The sequence below is a fragment of the Mustela nivalis genome (genome assembly GCF_964662115.1).
Source record: "Mustela nivalis genome assembly, chromosome: 3".
Lineage (NCBI taxonomy): Eukaryota > Metazoa > Chordata > Mammalia > Carnivora > Mustelidae > Mustela > Mustela nivalis.
Window position 1 is genome coordinate 148,211,780 of NC_139022.1, and position 22,473 is coordinate 148,234,252.

Consider the following 22,473-nt stretch of genomic DNA (forward strand, 5'->3'; position numbering starts at 1 on the left):
TATTAAAATGAACTTCTTTGTTGTAAAATAAACTGTAGCTTTTCTTAATGTTAATATCCTGGGGAAATTCTTACCATAACAAAACTTCGAATTGACCAGCACTATTAAATCCTTCTAAACTGTGTTAACCTGGGTTAAGAGTAGGAGATAAGAAAAGTTTCATTTATAGAAAATGTAGAACTATGTACTTTTAAACAAAGAATTCAGTTACTTATTACTGCAAATATATGACCCCAAAATGAAGTGGCCTAAAACAACAACTTTTTATTATATCTCAAGTTTTGTTAATTGCAAATTCAAGTAGGACTCAACTGTGTGATTCATCTGTTGCATGGGTTCTCCACTGTGGTCACTTTGTGATATTTAGCTAGAAACTGAGCTGTTCTGGACAGTTCAAGACCGCTTTCTTACATGCCTGGTGATTGGATAGGGATGCTAAAAGACCGGACACAGCTGGGCTCTTCTCTATGTAGTCTCAGAACCTCTTCAGCCCTGAAGCTGAACTTTGTGTATGATAGCCACAGGCTCCAAGGGACCAAAGCAAAAGCCACCAGCATCCTAAAGTTCAGGACCAGATGTGATGGAGTATCATTCTCACTGTGCTCTTTGGGACAAAGCAGTGGCAGGCTAGGCTAGATTCAAGGGTGTGGAGAAATAGACTTCATCTGACATGTGATATAGGCAAAGAAGAAACAAAAGGTGATTGTCTTAGGAATAGCTACCACAGAAATAGAACTATATTACTTTTTTTAAAAAATCACGTTGTATTATCTTTAATTAAGTATAAAGACTTCTAATCATGTCATCTAGAGACCATTTCATCTGCTGCTCTGTTTGGCTACCAGTCTCTTGTCTCTCTCTTCAGTAATGGTGAGATGGATATGCTTTCCACAGGGAAGAGAAATCTATGGTTTGTTGGCTTTTCCAGCAACAAAAATGTTGAAGAGCTAGGTGGCAAAGCTGTTGCCATTGGCCTCTTTCATGTGAATTACATCAAAAGGACCAGGATGTTTCTCTCTGCTGATCACATCGATTCTTCCCAGGTTAGCACGTCTGCTTACCATACGCAGATTACCAGTATTAAACTTGATGAAATCAGTAATCTTTCCAGTCTCCAAATCAATCTGAATGGTGTCATTCACCTGGATGAGGGGATCAAGACAGCGGATGGCACGAGAAACATGAGTCACCGGATGAGGGATTCCTTTTGTCCCCACAAAGATATTTCTCACTTTGTACAACTTAGAGTTGGCCTTGTCAGGTGTAATCCAATGAACAGCAAAGTGACCCTTGGTGTCATCCATCAGATGGAAATTCTCCCCAGTCTTGTCATTGCTGATCACATCCATAAAACCAGCAAGGTGGGCTGTATCGGTTTGGACCTTGCCATCAATCTTAATCAACACTGCAAATAGATCTCCTTTAATTCATTCCCTGTTAGAGCATACTTAAGTCTGTGCTTTAGGAAAATGATGAGAGGGAAACACTCTCTTAGCTTATGGGGACCAGTAGATGGGTGAGGGGCAAACACACCGGTCAGTTTATCCAACATCCAATGCTTTAGAACTGCTACACTCTTCAGATGCTCCTTGGGACCACAAGCCATGGCTGTGCTAGGCATGAAAAGATAACTAATTACTTCTGAGAAGATATAGTAATTTGATTAAGGTTTAAATCAATCAATGAATAGTGATTGGTTATTTATTCTGTGCATTATTCTCCCTTTAATTTTCTTTGGCCTGCCTTAAAGTCCTTAGCAGACCTGTTTTCATGGAAAAGATGCCATTGCCAATGTCACTTTTTGAAAAAAACTATCTCAATTTGGCCTTGAAAAGGAACCAGCCCTTCCTGGATTGGGTCTCAGAAGAGGCAGATGCTCCAATCTAGCTACCTGTTTGAGTTCAGGCAGGTTTAGCTGAACTTTTCAGAGTTCTTGGTTCTTTATCTGTAATATTTGTTAATTAATCTTTACTTAGTGTCTACTCTCTATCTGTACTGGTCGAAGTACTGATGATACAAAGAAACACAAGACTATTTCCTCAAAGGAGGAGCAAGGAAAGGGGCATATTCACAAATAATTATAATGCAGTTTTATAATAGTTGGTGCTTACTGCTAAGGTCTCTTTCGTATCTAAAGTCACGTGACCCTATGAGTTTTAGTTAACTTATAAATAACTGATATGTAAATGACTATCTTTGAACAATTCATTGTCTTAAGGATTTAAAATACGTGCTTGTGCCATTTGGTTACATTTTTAATTTGTAATTAACTGCATTTAAATCTCTTCTTACAGTGTCTTAAGATTCTCAGGCTGAAAGTGATTAGGAATACATCCATTCCAATCCCTTCTTCTATAGACAAGGAATCTGGGAAACAGAGAGCCTAAGGGACTTGTCTTCCATCACACAGCTTGTCACTGGCAAAGGCAGTCCAGGCCAACATGCTCCACACTTCATGGACCTGCTTGCCTATAAAGACATTTAGTCCAGCATCTGTCCATTGACTGGGGTGCTATATTCCAGAGCCTAGTCCCATTTATTGGATTTTGTTTATCCTCTCCAGCACTCTTGTGCTGTTTCTCTAAAAAGAACTTTGATCTGTCTACTTCACAACTTTGGGATATTACATAGAGATATGTTGACACATACTTCTTCTGCCATGGAGGAAGGTTGAACCAGAGAAACACAAAGACATACTGTTACAAGTTCTATTTCCATTTGTTCTACAATTCTCAATTGGAGTAAGCTTAAAAAAACACAGATATTCACGAAGACAGAAATATCTTCACTACTCAAACTATGGTATTAGCCTAATTTTTTATTACTTATAATAAAAAGACATATATTAGAGACATGATTTTCTTTCTCTAAGCTGTCTGGAAGAAACATAGATTTCTAGAATATTGGCACTCGAAGGGATCTTAAAATACTTCTAAGTAAAAAAAAAAAATACTTCTAAGTGAACCTCCACATTTTACAGATGTGAAAGATGAAGCCAAGGGGTCAGCAGCCTTTTCTAAATTCTCAGACTGACTTATCCAAACTAAACCAAAGTCTAGCATTCTGATTCCCAGACAGTACCCACATCTAAACGCAAGAGATTTGCTGAAATAGTCTCAGAAAATTGTATTCTCATTTTTTTATGAAAGCAAGGATGTAATTAAGGTTATTATTCCAAAAATAAGTGCTGATATTTGCTATACATCAGAGAAAAGCTTCCAAAATCTCTCCTGCCCTCTCATTCACAAAGACATTTTCCCCTCAAGCACTTCAGTTGGTCTACATAGATATGCCCTGGATTATCAGTAAACATTCAATTTTTCTTAATGAAAGTCAGACAAAAGGGATGAGACTTCCATGTTTGCCCCAGTGATTTTTATTGGTATCAAAATGGTTTACTATGGAAACTCCTGTAGCCATTGTTTTCTGCCCACAGATGTTTTCTTCAAAAATTTTCCAACTTAAAAAAAAAGATTTGTGCAGATAACCTATAGACTAGAGCAGAAACTAGTAGGAGCCAGCACCCCTCACAGCAGTGCTGAGGGCATCGGTGCTTGGACTGGCACGTCTGTTCTGTTATTCCTCTTCCATTAGCCCCTAAGACCATTGAATCTTCCTAAGTTTTCTTCATCTCTGTTCAAGCTTCCCTCTAAACTTCTATCTCCTATCTTCCTGTGGTCTTCCTTGCATTTTCTTTTTTTACAGGTGTCTGTCCAAATCTATTTGAAGACAGAACAGTGTTCAGGCACCGCAAGCTTTTATGTCACAGAAACAAAACATCTGAGGGAAAGAATGGATATTTCACTTTTATTCTTTATGTACTGAGTTTATGTACACATATCTTGAGTTGAATAGGAAGACTTCGGTTTATTTTAAAAATGAGCCCCAAGAGTAGGCTCACCTCTTTCCACCTAATTATGAAGAAAACACCTAGACCTCTCAAAAAATCTTCTGATTCTGACTCCCAGACAGAACTGATATTAGATTCAGTCTGACCTTTGGGGCTCAAACCCCTGAGGCTATTCACTTACTCTTTTCAGTGGGCTTTGCTGATATTTTTCCTCTGGTTCTAATGTAGCTTAAAGTCATCTCTTTAAGACAGCTTTCAAAAAATTAGAGAGAAAGCAAAAAGCTAGCCTCAAGGCGTAGGCAAACTGTCCAGACTCATCCCTTTGGCAGGCTGAGAAATCTCCGTTTGGTTGTGGCAGCAAGCCTAATGTGAAGAAGGCCATTAATTAAATAAACAAAACACTGAAGTTTGGTCAGAGGAGCATAGGTGGCAGCACATCAGCCAACTCCAGGCCCTTTTTAGGAGAGACTTACACATGTTCTAAGGAGTTGGTTTTGTTTAACCTACTGCAAACACTTCCAGAGAAAGAACTTCAGAGTACAGGCTAGGAACTGTTGAGCTTCTCCTGCACTTTGGCTTTATCTTAGAGACTGAAGTTAACCGTAGCATCTTGGTTGCTTCCCTTCCATATGAGGAGAGACTAAAAGAATTGTCGCAGCCTCCAGGGTTTAGGAGACACATAGCCTAGAACAGTCCTCTTGGCTCTTTCCTTCGTTGACTTCACTTGCTGGCTTCTATACCCTTGGTGTCCCATGACCTACCCTGAAAAATTAGGGCCACCCCACTCCGGGTCCTGTCTTCTCTCCACTGTTCTAGTCATGGTGGAGGTGTATGATGAAAAAAGCCCTGAGTTCTGTTCTTTCTCTGTTATCTGGTCCCTAGCACAGCTGTGGTACCTCACTGGAACCTGGCCTAATGGCTTTATGCAGTCAGATAATTATTCACAGGACTTATCTTCATTGAGCACATGCTGGGGAGAAAAATAATAGCAGGATACAGGAAACATTATCTGCCTCAGATTCAAAATTGGCTTCCAATGACTCAATTCTGGTTTATGTTATGAGAGGGAAATGAATAGTCTGCCTGTCATCACTGTGAATGTTTTTGCTGAGCCCCTACCCCGTAACTTCACAAACATACATTAGAAAACACAAGTGTTCCATACTGTTTTCCAGGGATGGGGATGAATAACAGAACCATCTATATTGCCTCTTTTGGTCCTTGTTGGGAGAAGTGAAAGTGGCATATATTTGTGTCACGATGTTGGAGAAGGTGGGGGGGCGCTGTCTATATATGAGATTGTGTGTTATGGCTCCAGATGACCTCTGGTAAACAGAATAATATATCTTGGAAATGGGACATATTGACCCCCAATGAGCACTCTAACAACTTCAATTAAGATTAGGTAGCTTGGAAAAAAAAAAAAAGAAGAAGATTAGGTAGCTTGAATCCAAGGCCATAAAGAGAGGCAAGGTGTTGATAGAAGAGAAAATTAAGAAAGATTTCTTAGAAGTTCAGATCTTTGTAGTTTGTAAAAATAAGGAAACCATACCCTGAGGATCTATCACACAAGATCTACATCCCCAGGCAATGCTTAGAGAGAAACAGCTGGCAGATCCTGAAGGAGGGAAGCAGCAGGTAAAGCTGGGAAGGATGATGGTGATGAGAAATAAGACAAGACAGCGCCAAAAGAAGACCTTGAGGGAACTTCACCCTTGCCTTGAATATGAACTTGGAGGAATTCGTATGACCTTATAATGAGTAAATATTGTTCAGATATATTACCTACAATTTGTATTTAGGACTTTTTAAAAAGTCAGGTCATTTCACCAAAAACTTATGTGTAGACTTTTTAAAAAGTCAGGTCATTTTAAATCATCAAACATCTTGTAGTCAACTTTTTTTGATTCACCCTTCTCAAATGAAACAGTGGGACCATTGGCCTTTAAATTACCAGTGCATGGTCACTTGTTCTATTGGTCATCGCCAGAACAATCGGTACTGCCATGGTCAATGTGGGGGAAATAACTCCATGAAATAGCCTTCTGTTCCACTGCTAATTTTCCATCTAGGTCACTTTACTCACTCGTTAATGACTCCATGCTTCAATTCAATCTCAATTATAAAAACAAAAAGCACACTGACTTATATACCACAACATTTCATATTGCAATAACCTTCTTCCTTACGTTGTAGCCAAGATGAAAACACTTTAGCCAAAATGATTTGAGCAATAAAACTTGTTATTTTACCTCCTGATCCGTCAGTAAAGAATCAGGGACATAAGAGGAAAGTACCTTCATTTGAAGGAATGCTTTTTAGATGATGGGCATAACTAATTTGTTTTATGTTTTTACCTTCTACTGGATATCCAAATGTATAACCCAGTTAGTCTTTTCACAATCTTGTAATGCCTGTTTACAGAGTGACTCCAAACAGCAATGACATATAAGGTTCAGTCATGACCAAATGTGTCACGATATACAGAGAAGCAAAATTGCTAATACTACCCATTGTCTTAATTCAAAGAACTTCTTCCAATTTTTTGGTGATTACTAAGAATGGGAACATAAACAAAGATTGAATTTCATCCCCAGATCAGCAAATGAGTTATATAGGCCCTATCACCCAACAGGCAGAGTCTTTAAAATGGCCTTTTAAGTCATCCCAGGAAACTCAAACTTCTTGTTTGCTGTGTGTGCTCGGAAGTCCTCCAAGAGAATGAAAAAGTGATAGAACAGAGGCCCTTCTTGAGGAGGAAGCCTGCAGGAAGCAGAATGTGGAACAAATGGAAAGGCAAATTGGTTTCTGGTGGTGAATTCCTTCCTGATTGTCACACCACAGTACAAACCTGGACTCCTACTCCATTTTTAAATTACTTCAAGTAGCTTCCCTTCTTGGAGTGGGACCGTAGACTATAAATTTTCTGTTTGCTGTGAATCTAACCCTCTTTCTTCTCTGTCTCTACTTTCTTTCTCTTCCTTGTCCACGCGAGTTCTTCAGTTCCAGTTTTGGGAAATACACTTTAGGAAAAGTGAAATCTGAAAAGAAGGAAGGACTAGAGAAGGAAGAAAAAAAGGAAGGAAGAAACAAAAAGTGAGAGGAAGGAAGGAAGGGAGGAAAAAAAAAAGTAGAACTTGCATACTTATCATATATTGATTTTTCTTTCTTTGCCAGTTGTTTTTCTTGCCCCCAAAGAACATGTCTTGCTTGTTATAGCAGTTAGCATGTTTCATTCGGTTGAACTTCTATATTCCCAAAGTCGAAAATAGAATTTGGAAAAGTATTTTGAAAGCAGGAAAAATCACCCTTTCTGGTGTAGTGATATTTCTATTTTTAAAAATCTCATTAAAAATGAAATAAAAGGTGCTGAAACTAATACAACACTATATATTAACTATACCGGAATTAGAATTAAAAATTTAATTAAAAAAAGAAATAACATATGTTAATAATTTTTGGACAGGAAAGTGAGCATTAAACAATTTTTTTTTTAAGTAGACTCCACACAAGAGGACACAAGAGAACAAGAGTTGGACCCTTAACCAACCAAGCCACCCAGGCACCCTGAGCATCAAACAGTTCTTAAACTACCATTTGAAAAATTTTAACTGTTTTTTTTAAAAAAAGATTTTTATTTATTTATTTGACAGAGAGAGAGAGATCACAAGTAGGCAGAGAGGCAGGCAGAGAGAGAGGAGGGAAGCAAGCTCCCCGCTAAGCAGAAAGCCTGATGCGGGCTCCATCCCAGGACCCTGAGATCATGACATGAGCTGAAGGCAGAGGCTTAACCCACTGAGCCACCCAGGTGCCCCTGAAAAGTTTTAATTGTAAGATAGATTGTAAACATTTAGACACAACTCCAATGTTCTTTTCCTGAATTCATGATTATTAAAAACTGAAGTAAAAAGTTATTTCATGTTTAACTTGTATTTTTGAAAATGGAAGTAAAAATGGTAGACAGAAGACAGAACAACAGAGTTATGCCTCCGTCTGCATTGCCAAGGGTGCTGTGGGTGCTCTGGGTTGTTCACCTGGTCCAGAGGGACATGGGGCTTATATATCCCACCCACATCCTCACGGAAGGTTCACCTCTGCCCAGGTTCTCCTCACACCCTGTCCTGGAAGGAGAAGGCTGGTGGAGGCTTCTGGATGGCTAGGATCTCTCTCTCTCTCTCTATCACACACACACACACACACACACACACACACACACACACACACAGCCTGGGCTGGATCTGTCCTGTCAAGAGGGACTTCTGTCTTGCTCTCACCCCTCCTTCCTAGTTCTGCTGCTTCTGCTTCTAAAGTAAACTTGATCACATTTAAAAAAAAAAAAAAAAAAGTTTTAAGAAACTTATGTTGTGGGGTTGTGGGGCTCTTGTCTCAGAGTCGAAGAATGAATCTCGTGGACATGAAAGGGTGAAGTGAAGTGGAATTTTATTAAGTGAAGGTGAGAACAGAAAGGAAAGAGTAAAACTCTCTAGAGTGAGAGGGGTCCCAAATGGGTTGCCACTGAGGGCTTTTAGTGGTGGCGTTCCATTGAGAACTGACCAGGGATCTTAAATCCTCCTGGTGTCTTTCCCACTGAAAGCACCATGTTTATTTATTTATTTATTATTATTATTTTTTTTTTGAAAGTTTGCTCATTTTTAGTGGTCCAGCACAACGGTCATAGAGAAATCTCACTTAAGTCATAGGAAGGTGGTCTTGCTATGCTCCCTTATCTCTGGTTTTGAACACCTCAGCGTTTCTCCACATCTGGGAATTTTGTGAGCCTGGGTTCAGAGCCTCCGGCGTGAGCCTGGTCAGGGGAGTCAGGGGCCTCCTCTCTCTCCCTGCCTCGACCTTAATGCCTTCTCTGCTCACCAGACAGAACCTGTGGGCAGAAAGAGCTATACTGGGATTGGGAGGAGAAACTGTTGTGTACTTTTTAATTAGTGGGGATTAGGGATAGTGTGAGTCTCTGAGGAATCTGGAGGCAAGACTTTTGGGACCTTGAGGGGCCAGCTGCTGCCAAGATAAAGTTACTTTTAAATATTAAGGCACTAAGGCAACCACGAGTTCCTTGAAGAGGGTCACGCTCTGCATGTTTCAGGTATTATCAGTGGGCTGCACTCTGTAAGGAGAGTTTAAGCTACATTTCTTTTGCTTATGTTTCCCATGTCACTTAAACATGTAGACATTTTATCCAGGTTTAAAGTTTATAGAGATTTCTCGCTAAACTACATGTGAGTTCCTCTTAATTTTCTCTTCAACTTAACATTTGTTAAGTTTTATTTATTTATCTATGTATTTATTTATTTATTTTTGAGAAAGAAAAAACATGAGCAAGGGGGAGGTGCGTGGGAGGGGCAGAGGAAGAGAGAGAACCTTAAGCAGGCTCCACGCCCAGTGTGAGCCCCTCAACAGGGTTCCATCTCATGACCCTGAGAGCATGACCAGAGTTTGACGCTTAACCAACGGAGCCACCCAGGCGCCCAAATCAAATTTTATTTTGAAGCCAAATCTTAAAAACTAGACTGATTTTGAAGGGAAGTGCATCTCACCTAACCTGTTTCAGGACATATTGAGATTCCTGACAAGATGCCATAAAGAATATAAAGTTTCTTGGGGCTTGGCTGTTGAGCTGAAGTGTGTGTAATATTTCTTGAAGTATTTCTTCAAGTCATAGGTAAATGGTAAGTTATCTACTTTTTTATTATTCTCTTTCACTGTATTGCAGGGCGTGACTGTGAGGTTTGTGTTTCTTGGAATGGATGGTTTAAAAATTTTAATTAAAAGGGACTTCTAGATTTAAATTGATTAAGCCAGTAGCCAAGTGTTATAGACTATGTTTAATAGTACATCAACACATAGTGTCCTTTCTAATATTGGATGGCTGTGCGACAACATCTTATGTGAGGTGAGTGGAGATTGTATTTATGCATTTGGGATAGCAAAACTGCTCGTAGTATCTTGTTATTACTAACTGAAATGCACTCCCGTCAAATCTAACTTGTTGGTATTTTCATTTGTTCATTCAGCTTCTCCTTATTCCTGTGGTTCATCTTTAAGGCTGGTGTTCAAGACTAGTGAAAGTGTGGGGTGTTTGTTCGGTGTTAGTGAACAATTCTGGATTTACTGAAAGAGGAAGTTTGAAAGTACTGATTAAGTGGTTTGATGTCATTATGTTCGAAGGCCAATTTCTCAAAAAATTACTGTGTATCATTTCCCTGCAGAAAATTATGTAACCAAGTCACGAAGCTGGTGTGTATGTGTGTCTGTGTGTGTGTGAGCACAAGCTAATTCAGTCTACCACTTAGTAACCACTTCATTCGCCCAGACTGAGAATTTAAAATACATTTGAGTTTTAAAATAAAATATATTTGAGTTTTAGAGCTTATATTTAGCTTGTGGTGGAATAAAAACAAAAACTTAGCCTGATGCTTTTGCGAAAAAAATTAAACTATAGAAAACTTTGACTACAACTTATGAATAATCTAGAAATCATTATCTGTAAGTGGATAATAAACAGACACATTAAAAAAAAATTAGTTCTTCCTCTGAGGTTTAGGTCTTCATCTGGGGGTGGTTTGCTCCCTAGAGGACATTTGGAAATGTGTGGAGGAGGTTTTTGATTGTCATAATGACTGAAGACAGCCCGGGGCGTTTAGTGAGTACAAAGCCAGAGATGCCAAATAATCCTCAATACATACAAGACATTCTGGCTTAATGAAGAACTCTCACATCATAATGCCAACAGCACCCCTGTTGGGAACTGATGGTGTCCCTATTTTTAATAGGTATGACATATGGGAAATATTAGGAAACTAGACTGGATAATCTTCTTTTTTAATTTTCCAATGCAGACTTAGGCCAGTAAAATGAACTAATTAAGAAACAAATTCCCTCTTCCTAAATTATAGTTAATACCCACTGTAAGCACTTGGTAATTTAAATTCTCAATGTTTGAGCCAAGGGATTTGATGGTTTTATGTAAGGTGGCAATGTACCGGAAACAGTTTGACTTTTACTGGAGGAAAATAGTGCTACTATCTAAGAAAACAAAAGATTTCTTATAATTTCAAGTGTTCAGAATTGGGACTACTGGAGATTTAATCACTTTGGACATGAAAAATGGGATTTAAAAATAAAGTTGAACTTGGGAAGAGTCCAGACATCACTATTTACATTGATGATGGAATAAAGCTAAGAAACTCTGGAAATCTATATAAATACCAAAGAACAGGATAAAAGTGTAGTACAACTAACTGTCATGTAATAGCTTAAACTTAACTAAAAGTCAAATGCAGTTGACCCTTGAACAACATGTGTTTGAATTGTCTGGTCCACTTATATGCAGATTTTTTTCAATAAATATGAAAAGTTTTTTGGAAATTTTCTCTTATGAGCTATGTATTTAGTTCACCACTGGGCAACTAAACATTTTTATCCTTTATTTTTTCCATCAAGAAAAGCTATCATTAGATTCATATCTTCTTAAAAATCCATCAAACATTTAATAATTTGTAAGATGAATAAATATTTTTTTCAAATCCATTAGAGCAATATTCCCTAAAGGCATCACCATCTTATTATGTTCTTTTTTCAAGTTTATAGGATGTCATTTCCCAGCTGTGATAATGACCCTGGCTCTGGTTCTTTATTATTTAATTAAAACCCAGGAACATCTTGATTAATCTCACTGTATATGTGTAGATGTGTTTACCTTCATGTAACGAGTGTCTAGCTTTAATACCTGTTTAATATAAAAAGATCCCTTGTGAGCTTTCTGTTTTTTTTTTTTTTTTTTAGTATATGTGCTGCCGAAGCAAGCACTTTTTTTTTTTTAAGATTTTATTCATTTATTTTTGTGAGAAAGAGTAACAGAGAGAAAGAGAGAGGGCATATGTATGGGGAGGGGTAGAGGGAGACACAGACTCCCTGCTGAGCAGGAAGCCCTATGTATGACTCCATCCAGGACCCCTAGGATCATGACCTGAGCCCAAGGCAGACGGTTAGCTGACTGAGCCATCCAGGCACCCCTCCTTGTGTGCTTCCAAAATACTTTTTTAATCTTCTGAGATGCAGCTAAATTTTAGTTGTGTATTTCTCTGTTTTCAACTTCTTGAGTTATTGCTGGAAAGCGAAGTAGATAATAGTTTTTAATTACAATTGACCCTTGGGGCCCCTGGGGGTGGATCAGTAGGTTAAGCTTCTGACTCTTGATTTTGGTTCAAGTCATGAGCTTAAGATCCGGAAATGGAGTTGCCTCATGTAGTCAGTGGGGAATCTGCTTTTTTTCCTCTTCCTCTCCCTCTGCTCCTTCCCCCCTTACACTCACTCTCTTTTTGTCTCTCTCTCTCAAAAATAAATAAAATAAATCTTTAAAAAAATTACAGTTGACCATTGATAAAACACAGAGTTAGAAGTGCTAAACCCGGGCGCCTGGGTGGCTTAGTGGGTTAAGCTGCTGCCTTCGGCTCAGGTCATGATCTCAGGGTCCTGGGATCGAGTCCCACATCGGGCTCTCTGCTCAGCAGGAGGCCTGCTTCCCTTCCTCTCTCTGTGATCTCTTCCCTTCCTCTCTCCTACTGTGATCTCTCTCTGTCAAATAAATTTAAAAAAAAAAAAGAAGAAGTGCTAAACCCCCTCACAGTCGAAAATCTGTGTGTAACTTTTGACTCCCCCAAAACTTAACAACAGCTTACTGTTGACCCATTGACCAAAAACCTTACTGATAATATAAACAGTCAATTAATACATATTTTGTATGTTATACATATTATATGCTATATACTTCCAATATAGTAAGCTAGAGAAAAGACAATGGTATTAAAAAATCATAAGAGAAAATCTGCCAAATAAATTTCCATATTTATTGAAAAAAATCTGCGTATAAGTGGACCAGACAATTCAAACACATATTGTTCAAGGGTCAACTGCATTTGACTTTTGGTTAAGTGTAAGTTATTACACTTCAGTTCATTGTACTATACTTCAGTTCTGTTAGAAAACTCTTTGACATTATCTTTAATTCTTGCACCAACCGTCTAGGTTCAGTGTTATTATCCCCAAACAACAGCATCAGAGCACTTACATAACTGGGTCACAAGGTCTAACATCTGGAAAAGAGTCTTCTAGTCAGAAGCTCCTCCTGTAACAGTATATATATATATATTCTTCCTATTTCCATTTCAGTGATTGCCTCATATTTTAGCTAATAAAAGAATTAAATAAAATCATGAAACTACTACAATGCTGAAACTTGAACCTAAAAAATTTTGAATAAGGGTCAGAATCATTTTTTATTCCATGTACAATTAAGAAATTTCTTAAATTTGACTCTACAGTCAAATTTGGGACTTCAGGCTCTGCAAGGCAATGTAAAAATAATGGTTTTCAAATTTGTTTTATCTTTCTTTACACCTTTCTTTCATTTATTTTTCCTTTTATTTCTTTTCAGCATAACAGAATTCATTGTTTTTGCACCACACCCAGTGCTCTATGCCATACATGTCCTCCATAATACCCACCACCTGGCTCCCCCAACCTCCCACCTCCCGCCCCTTCAAAACCCTCAGGTTGTTTTTCAGAGTCCATAGGCTCTCATGGTTCACCTCCCCTTCCAATTTCCCTCAACTCCCTTCGCCTCTCCATCTCCCCTTGTCCTCCATGCTATTTGTTATGCTCCACAAATAAGTGAAACCATATGATAATTGACTCTGCTTGACTTATTTCACTCAGCATAATCTCTTCCAGTCCCATCCATGTTACTACAAAAGTTTCATATTCATCCTTTCTGATGGAGGCATAATACTCTATAGTGTATATGAACCACATCTTCCTTATCCATTCATCCATTAAAGGGCATCTTGGTTCTTTCCACAGTTTGGCGACTGTGGCCATTGCTGCTATAAACATTGGGGTACAGATGGCCCTTCTTTTCACTCCATCTGTATCTTTGGGGTAAATACCCAGGAGTGCAATTGCAGGGTCATAGGGAAGTTCTATTTTTAATTTCTTGAGTAATCTCCACACTGTTTTCCAAAGTGGCTGCACCAACTTGCATTCCCACCAACAGTGTAAGAGGGTTCCCTTCCTCCACATCCTCTTCAACACAAGTTGTTTCCTGTCTTGCTAATTTTGGCCATTTTAACTGGTGTAAGGTGGTATCTCAATGTGGTTTTAATTTGAATCTCCCTGATGGCTAGTGATGATAAACATATTTTCATGTGTCTGATAATCATTTGTATGTCTTGATGGGAGAAGTCTCTGTTCATATCTTCTGCCCATTTTTTGATATGATTATCTGTTTTGTGTGCGTTGAGTTTGAGAAGTTCTTTATAGATCCTGGATATCAACCTTTTGTCTGTACTGTCATTTGCAAATATCTTCTCCCATTCCGTGGGCTGCCTCTTTGTTTTGTTGACTGTTTCCTTTGCTGTGCAGAAGCTTTTGATCTTGATGAAGTACCAAAAGTTCATTTTTGCTTTTCTTTCCTTTGCCTTTGGAGACATATCTTGAAAGAAGTTGCTGTGGCTGATATCGAAGAGGTTTCTGCCTATGTTCTCCTCTAGGATTCTGATGGATTCCTGTCTCATGTTGAGGTCTTTTATCCATTTCGAGTTTATCTTTGTGTACGTTTCTTTTGATAATACATTGATAAGAACTTAAAATCAAGATTTGGACAATACTATAAATATGTTCTAAGACGATCAGGAGAATTAAAGCAATTTAATTTTTTGCGTCTGAGAAACATCCCTGGTGTTCTTCATTTTTTAATAGTCATATGGAAGGGATGCCTTGGTGTCTCAGTTGGTTAAGCCGCTGCCTTTGGCTCAGGTCATGATCCCACAGTCCTGGGATCGAGTCCCACATTGGGCTCCTTACTCAGTGGGGAGACTGCTTCTTTCTCTGCCTCTGCCTGCCACTCTGCCTGCTTGTGTGCTCTCTCTCTCTGACAAATAAATAAATAAAATCTTTAAAAAAAAAAAGTCATATGGAATTTTATTTTTAAATTTTTTAAAATTTCTATTGTCTTATATTTTTATTGATTTTTTAACTTTGTTCAGTTAGCCAGCATATAGTATATCATAAGTTTTTGTTGTAGCATATCGAATTTTATGATTTAATAGAAACCCAGTGCTTTAAAGAAAAAGATGTTAACATCTAAGGTGAAATATTTTCTTACATGAGGTCTTTAATCTGATTAAAAGCCTTTTAGGCTGACAGTTTTTAATGCTTGTTTCTTTTAAAAAAAAAAAAAAGTCATTGTATCTGTCACAGAAAAAGAAAAGACTGAATGATGCAAAAAGGAAAACTGTCATACAAATAGGAGACTTTGAGTTTCACTGTAGACATAAGCAGAGAAATGGAAGCTTGGTGGGAGGTTGAAATAGGGGTAATTGGGTTTGGGGGGTTTGTTTGTTTGTTTGTTTGTTTGTTTTGGCTTGTTTTTAAGAAGGGAGAAATGGGAGCATGCATATGGATTGATAGGAGCCAGCCTACAAGGAAAGAGAATTCGGTGATTAAAAAAGAGAAGGGAGATAGGTCAGAGGAATCTTCCTGATTCCGACAGGAGTAGGCAGGAACTGGTAAACTTAATTCCACCCCAGATTTCTAGGAGACAATGTGGAGCGCATCTCAGACTTACTCCAACTGAGAGGAGAGAAAGTAGGAGTATTTTTTCACCAAATCTCCAACTGTTCAAGGCTGAGGGCTACTCCAGCTGCGTTAACTCCCTGGAATTTCTGCCTTGGCTCACTCATTGGCTGATTCTTCCCAGGGTCATTAAAGGGACTCAGGTAGGGCGTAGCAGAGATTTCATTAAGCAGGTTTGGTGTGTAGAGGTAAACTAAGGGGATATGGCAGGCCACCCATTGCTATCGTCACACCCACACTCAAGACAGGAGATACACTAAGTAATAACAGTCATGTCTAATTCAGTACTAGGCACATTGTTCCCCAAAGAGCTTTATAAATCAAGAAGAACTTGATTTATAACTCAATTCAAGACCTTCTATTTTAAACGCTTAATGCATTATTATGAAAACCTCTACAAGGTTAAAAAGCCCAAGAAAAAAAATTTCTTTAACCTAAGTGAATAGTTATTTGTGATATCTGTAATGCCCCAAACCAAGAGAAAAACAATGCTCCCATAAATCATAAGATATGTCAACATGAAAACCATCTAATCCATTTATTTTTTTATGAGACTGATGTGCTACCTACAGTGCTAATGAGACATCTCCCATTTATTTTTTAAATGACACTTAGTCTAGTTAGTTGTTTGCCTGAAGCTTCAGCAACTTCCTGCTCCACACTCTTGGACACAGTGGACTCAAAGATTAGTCCTTCTTCTGTTGTAGGTAAAATATGATCTACTTTAAACAAACCCACTTAACAGCCTTAACACTTCTTTGTCTGCAGTCCTTAACAAAACCAGGCTCTCTCCTGACCTTTCCCCAGTGGTACCTTCTACCTACCAAGTTTACCCGAAAGGTCAGGAAATAGAAGTTGGTGTCCTTCCTCCCCTGCACTCCTGACCTTTTACACTCTTCTTCTTCTAGACCGTAACTCTTGCCTTTCTTCTAAAATTCTGTCTTCCTCTGGGGAAAGACTCAGCCTCTAATCCCACAGATTAGTTTTTAGGCCATTCCTTTTCTCAGTTCCCAAAAAACTTCCCTGATTCCAGACTCTCTGCCCCAGCACCTGCCGTCCTATACCTTGCCTTCATTACACTGGTTAATGATTGTGATTATAATAAAATTCCAGATTTATCTATATGTATTTACTGTCAGTACTTTATATGGCCTTCTGAGTTCTAGCAATTTACATTAAGTTTTTATTTTTTTTAAAGATTTTATTTATTTATTTGACAGACAGAGACCACAAGTAGGCAGAGAGACAGGCAGAGAGAGGAGAAAGCAGGCTCCCCACGAAGCAGAGAGCCCAATGCGGGGCTCTATCCCAGGACCCTGAGATCATGACCCAAGCCGAAGGCAGAGGCTTAACCCACTGAGCCACCTAGGCACCCCTACATTAAGTTTTTAAATTTGATTCTCGTGATAACTAATTTTATCCCAAATTTACAAGAGAAGAAAGTGAGGCTTGGTAAGGTTAAGAAACTCACCGTATCATGCAATTAGAGGCGTAAGCCAATCAGGTGTCAAGTCAGGTAGCCCAACTTGAGAATTTGCTTTTCTACCCACACTGCTTCACCACCTCCAGAGTATTTTAACTTGTTTTTTCATTATTGTTTATCTTCTTGAAAGACTCAAAGCTTTTGAAAGAAGGGATCATATGTACCTTGCCACAAACCTAGATCCTAGACTCATGCTTGACACAAAACAAGTGTCTGATTTACATTTGCTGAACAGATGAATGAATAAACCTGTTGATACCCAATTCTGCCTTGCAAAATAACTAAAGGGATGATTGATAGGTTGGTGATGGGTCAGTCACTTTATTTTCCTGTGATAAAGTCAAACATATTGACTAAAACAGAATCACAAAAATAAACGACTTCATACTAACCCATAGCACCTGCCTGTAGATTTCTATTTTTGAAAATTATCATTTGCATGTAAACATCTCAGTGTAGACTGGATGGAAAAAGGCCATTTTCAATTAATGAAGTTTTCCTTAAAGGGATAAAATTTTATTCCCCAAATGTATATTGCAATAAACCAAGGCAGTAAGATTTGCTTAATGGATATAAAGGAAGAAAGAAAGAAAGAAAGAAAGAGATTTTCCAATAAATTTTTTAAAGTATTGACACATATGCCCAAGATTATAAAAATATAAAAGGAGAAGATCTAAACTTTGGTCTTAAGTACTTTACAATCTAGTTTGATATATGGTCATCAGGAACAGACCAAGAAAACGTCTGCTCAATGATATTTTACATGATAGAGATTAAAACATTGTAGATATTTTGAGCTGGAACTTGTGCCTGCAGGGTGGAGAGGTCAAGAAATGGGCTTTGGCTGAGAGAATGTAGTTTTTTCCTGAGTGGGTTGAAGGGATTTTAGGACAAGCACAGGGAAGGATAAGAGAAATGAGTGGACAAGTGGGGAGTTGGAGAGTAGAACAGCCAGCACATTGCTTGCCATGGAAACAGTTTATGGTAGGAAAGAATTACAATGCTCTCTGAAAAACCAGCTGGCTGATGGAAGAGAGTGACTGCCAAGCTGAGCGTTTAGACTCAACATAAGAGAGCCATTGTGGATGAAGAGCAGAGTGTGGATATGAGGTTATCAGGAAGTAAAACCAATATTATATTTAGAAGGATGAAGGAAGAACAGAGGCTGAAAGTAGAGAGATCAACGAGGAGACAACCATAGTTACTTAAACATGAGGGGGAAAGAGCCTGGATTCTAGTTAAGACAGAGGAAACAGAAGGAATAAAGAGATGTAACAAAGCCTATGGAGGCAGAATTGGAAGGGTCTGTTGATTGGGCATGCGGGTCTGCCGAAAGGAAGAAACAGATAGTGACATCAAGATTGTAAGTCAGGAGAACTGGAAGCTCAGATTTAGACACACCGCTCTGAAGGTGACTGAGAGCATAAATGTGGGATTTCTGAAGGCTTTTGCCAACATGAGAAAGAAACAATGTAGACTCTTAGCTAGCTGGTTATTAAGGAGGGCACCGTATTGTGATGAGTACTGGGTGTTATATGCAACTAATGAATCGTTGAACACTACATCAAGAACTAATGATGTATTATATGATGGCTAACTGAACATAATGAAAAAAAGGTAAGAAAAATATCTTAGCTAGAAATATATTTTGGAATGAAACACAATTTACACATTACTATTTTACATAAAAGATTATAAAAGATTTTTTTAAGATCATAGAGAGGTTTTTGGAATTGGTACTTACCTGCTAGAACTCAGATGTACCTCAAAAATGTTTCCTGTGAGTTCTTCTTGCCTTTCTGACCCTAACTCAATGATTGAGGAAAAACATCTTAAATGATCAAATTAGTATTATTGTTCAAGGTAAACATGCCGTCAGTTCAAAATTTAAATTCCCTATCAATATTGTCTTTCACTCTGCCACAGGATTTCTATTCTACCCTCTGTGTTTGGTACTCATTGAAGTAGGGGAAGGGCTGTAATCCACAGACTGTCAATTCATACCGTGCTCGCTGCCACTGCGATTGGCTTTGTCGTACTGACTTGCTCAGCGTCTACCACTGGTATTCATTTTGAATGAGTCTTTCCATTTGTTTTTTTAAGGCTTTATGCAGGTACCCACTCAGAAATGTGTGTTGCTGGTCATAGCACCTACTCAACGCCTTTTCTGTTCCATCAATTTTATTACTATCTTCTTGTTACTCTCTTGGCACTCTCTCACACAAGAGCTGTGGAGATCACAAATAGGCTTCCCACAGCTAATAAAAGAATCCCTAGTCCATTTGCTTCCTCCAGTGTTGTTGCTGGCTTGTTCACCGCCATATTTATTGGTTTTAACACCATTTTGAATCCAGGTCTTCTCTCCAAGCTTTGTAATCTTTTCAGTCCGTGTCCAGGGTATCAGAGTTCAAGGTCCAGTATTTTTGGATTCCCCACAATGTATTTGGATATGTTTTGCTATCTCCCAGGTTTCAACTCTGGGACAGAGAGTGGTACCAAGATTTAGTGGTGTACTAGTGCTAGCTTATTCATCCCAGTTCATCAAAGTTCAGAAAGGTCACCAGCTGGTTGTTAAACACAGATTTTATTTTAAATTAATTCATATAAACTTACATTTAAGTTAATTTTAAAAAAAGGCAATGTGGATGGAACTAGAGGGTATCATGCTTAGCGAAATAAGTCAATCGGAGAAAGACAACTATCATATGATCTCCCTGATATGAGGAAGTGGAGATGCAACATGGAGGGTTAAGGGGGAAGGAGAAGAATAAATGAAACAAGATGGGATTGGGAGGGAGACAAACCATAAGTGACTCTTAACCTCACAAAACAAACTGAGGGTTTCTGGGGGGAGGGGGGTTGGAAGAAGGGGTTGGGGTTATGGACATTAGGGAGGGTATGTGCTATGGTGAGTGCTGTGAAGTGTGTAAACCTGGCAATTCACAGACCTGTACCCCTGGGGATAAAAATATATTATATGTTTATAAAAAAATTTAAAAAAAATTTTTAAAAAGGTAATGCATACTCCAAATCATTACATCCTAATGATCTTAATACATTTTTACTTATTTTATTAGCATTTTACTAATAAAATAGACTTTACAATTACCTATGCCTTTGAAGTTACTTATGTATATTTTCTCTTTCTATCTTTGCCCTCAATAGTATCAGATTTGTAGCCTGAAATTTTCCATAATGTGAGTATTTATACAACAGAAATGAACAAATTCCACAATGGTTAAATATTCACCAGCACACTGCTACTCATGACTATCTCTTGCCCACTACTTCCTTAAACTTTTTATTTCTCCTCCTCTTCTTTTCAATCGTCTAAGGGTTTTATTACTACTGCTTCACATATGACAAGATATGCTTTTGCATCTTCCTCTCTTGCTGGGTCAAAAATGTAATAATGGCATTTATTATGTATTTAAAAAGAAGGACAGCAGAGAGCCTAGATTTTTAAAATATGTATTATCCTTATCGCTTAACTACTAACTTGCTTTTCAAACTCTGTCTTTGTAAGGAATAAAATGACAGATCTCAGCCAAGACTTCAAATCATCCCAAACTCCAAATTAATACAGTTCCATTAGTGGGGATTTATTATAGCAACAAGTAGTAATAAATTGTCTATCTTGAGTTCTGAATAATTCACAATTGCAAATGTGCTTCTATGTTTTACTACCTTGGCATTCTTGAATTCTCATAACTTTCCAAGTTTCTCATTGTACTAAAGCTGATTTAACTAGGAATTAATGAACGGGAGTAATTGTATTCACTTGGCATCTTCAACAAATGGAATTACCTTAGTATAGCAATGTCAAAGCAGGGTATTTTCTGTGCTTCTTTTCTCCACAAATGGTATGGAGGAGGTAGGAGAATGCCTCATTAGTCACCAATAATCATTTATAAAATTGGAGAAACCACAGGTTGATGAATCTTTCAGCTTCTTCTAGTTTCTACACTCAGTCCTAGTCCAATTAAGCTCTAGACTAAATCTCTATTTTCTCACTCTGTTGACTAAATGGCCACTTTGCCAGATAGAATTTAAAAGAACAAGCATTTGGGAAATATATTTATTGCCAAATTCTCTCATGAAATGATTCTAGTTCCAGAGTAATGCAACACTTTCCAAATAAAAGGAACTTAGAACTGCTTTATAATTACTTTGTTACTCTTGGGAATATACTAGAATTCCCCTCCTCTGTCCCCGGAAAATTTAAGGAAAGTGGAATTTATATTATGGGGACAAGCAATCTATTACTCTGGAGTATTTCTATATGGATACCTTGCAATTATACAGTGTTGTGGTTTTTTTTAACCTTTATTCTTCAAAATAAATAATGTGACGTTTACCTCGGAGGGATCATTCTTGAGAGAGAGCAGTATGTAGGTGACGCTGTTCTCCTAGTTTTGCAAACTCTGGCTACCGGAAGTTTGACTCTAATGGTTAGGCAGAGCCACTCATCCAGGATTTACATATAGCAATACTTGAAGATTTTCACTTAATCTCAAGAATTTATCAAGAAAACAGAAATATTTGTGGTAATGAAGCAATATTCAGTAATGATAATGCTGCCATATGTGTATGATAATCGAAAGAACAAAATAAATGAATTAATGAGATAATTAAGTAAACTGGAAAAGTATACATTGATAAACTTCTCATATCACCTGCTGATAACCCAGCATAGCTAGAAAAAGAAAAATGATCTGATCTCATCTGGATTTGTCTCAGTGATTTTCTTTCAAATCTTCTAAGACAGGAGAGCTTTTTCCCCTTCTCATCCCTTATTAATAACTGCAATTATTTCTTTTCGCTCATGCACTTACTTAGAAGCAACTGAGTGTTTATTGCATTTCTGCAGATGTTTGCCTCTCTCTAAAGTGCTCTACGAAAAGCTAATTGCATACTTTTCTGTAATAGAAAATAGCTTCTTCTTGTTCTGTATTGTTTTCTTACCTAATTGCTCTGTGACACTCATCCCTCTGCCACGATGTAAACATTCCATGTGTGAAGCTTCTCTGTCTATGTGGTCAGTAGAAAGCATTACATCTTTCTTGGAGATCTGAGGTGAACATGGATCTGTCAAATCAGACATGGCCCCAGTGGCCTTTGTGTAGACAATTGACCAGGCAATAACGGGAACAACAGTTCCATCCCTCGTTGCTTAACTGTTTCATGTTCAGTATCTTTTATTTCATAACTTCCTTGTACACCTGTGAGTTTATTGACTTTTGGCAATTATCCGAAGGAGTAGTTAGAGCACTTGTCATTTCCTTATTTTACAGATGAGGAAACTGAGCCTTAAAAATGTTCATTGACATGCCAGACTTCAAGTAATTGGTGACCGAGCTATTCTTAGATGACAGTCTTCACATGTGAAATGTTTATGATATGCTGTCAAATGAATTTTTAAAATACAGAAAATGGAAAAGTGCATATAAAGATTATATGCATAATAGAATATTAATTGAAAGTACACACATAT

At 38.0% G+C, this 22,473-nt stretch overlaps 1 pseudogene across 1 annotated transcript in view; it reads right to left on the bottom strand.

Annotated features, from left to right (window-relative positions):
- Nucleotides 1–905: 905 nt before the first annotated feature.
- Nucleotides 906–22,473, bottom strand: part of LOC309860796 (small ribosomal subunit protein eS4 pseudogene) — a 57,304-nt pseudogene continuing 35,736 nt past the window's right edge. The window contains exon 4 of the transcript XR_014316677.1: nt 906–1,613. The product of XR_014316677.1 is annotated as a small ribosomal subunit protein eS4 pseudogene (transcript). The remainder of the gene's footprint in view (nt 1,614–22,473) is intronic.